The following is a 1306-nucleotide window of genomic DNA, read 5'->3' as shown; positions in this document are numbered from 1 at the left end:
TCGGTGCTGTTATCAATTTTTTATTTCCTGATCTTCACCTAAAGCCCCGCCCCACACTGAAAGATAATTGGCCAGATTTGGGTCCCGATCTTGTTCTTCTGACAGTTGTGGGTGTCTTCAGATTTTACGGCTGTTACAAGACGTCCAACACGTGAGATGTTTTCTGGTGATTTTCACCGGCACCATGTCAGTGTTTTACGAACATTATTCAGGCTCCTATTGGACGATACAGCCGTCAATCACACTCACATTTGTCATAATTGATCTTTTTTTCCACTGAATGTGAATGTAAATAACAAAACTGTCATCACATTCAATTGAAGAAGAGCTGAAACTAGTGAGTGAGACATTAACTTCTTGGGAATATGTTTTCAAATTTCTTTTAAAATTAAGTCAATAATCTAAGCTAAATACCAGAGTCGCCCCCTGGTGGCTAACTGTCCTGAAACCAAACCCAAAATCACCAATTCCACTTCTAATAAACAGTCTATGGGATTGTGGGTAGTGTAGTCCTTCTTATGGACATGCTCAACTTTTTTGCCGCAAAAATAACTTAAACAACAACATTTTTGACAAACTTTTAAAATTTTACTTCAAATGGTGACACCTAAAACTCAGTCTAAAGTTATATGAAGATAACTTCAAGAAAGGTCCATAGACCAATTTAAGTTTTTATTATGTTTGTCAAATATTTTCTTAATTTTCCGGTGAGATAAATATAGTATTTATAGTAATAGTTTTTTAAAAATCAAGTCCTGTTTAAGAGTTGCATTCAACGACCATCACACTGTTCTTAATGTAAGCGTGTGTATCTACGGTGGCCTGTAAGAGCAAAACAATATTACGTTTACATTCAGGACAAAACAAAGTTAAATTACATTTTACAAATCCCAATTTATTTTTTATTTTTTTTACAAAACTTGAAACATTTGCATTTGCATTTATTTATCATTTATTTTGTGATTTGTCAAAATTTGATCTTTTCAAAAATGTAAATTTGTCTGAACTTGTGTAATTTTGTTTTATATTTTGTAAATATATTTTAAATTTTGTAAAATGTGTTTAACTTCTTGGAAATTGCAGAAACAAATTTTCAGAAGTTGAGACAAATTTACTTTTTTGGATTATTTCTGGATTTTCTAAATGTTTCACATTTTCAAAATTTGTCTAAACTTTGGTAAAAAAAAACGTGTTTCATATTTTGTAAAGTGCTGACACAGTTACAACACTTTCACTCATCCCAAATAACCTCCTATGTACACATCAAGGTTTGTTAATTACTTTCAGGATTTGTAAAAGTGCTTCA

Source organism: Solea senegalensis, linkage group LG14, assembly GCF_019176455.1.
Source record: "Solea senegalensis isolate Sse05_10M linkage group LG14, IFAPA_SoseM_1, whole genome shotgun sequence".
Taxonomy (NCBI): Eukaryota; Metazoa; Chordata; class Actinopteri; order Pleuronectiformes; family Soleidae; genus Solea; species Solea senegalensis.
This window is presented reverse-complemented; position numbering follows the sequence as displayed.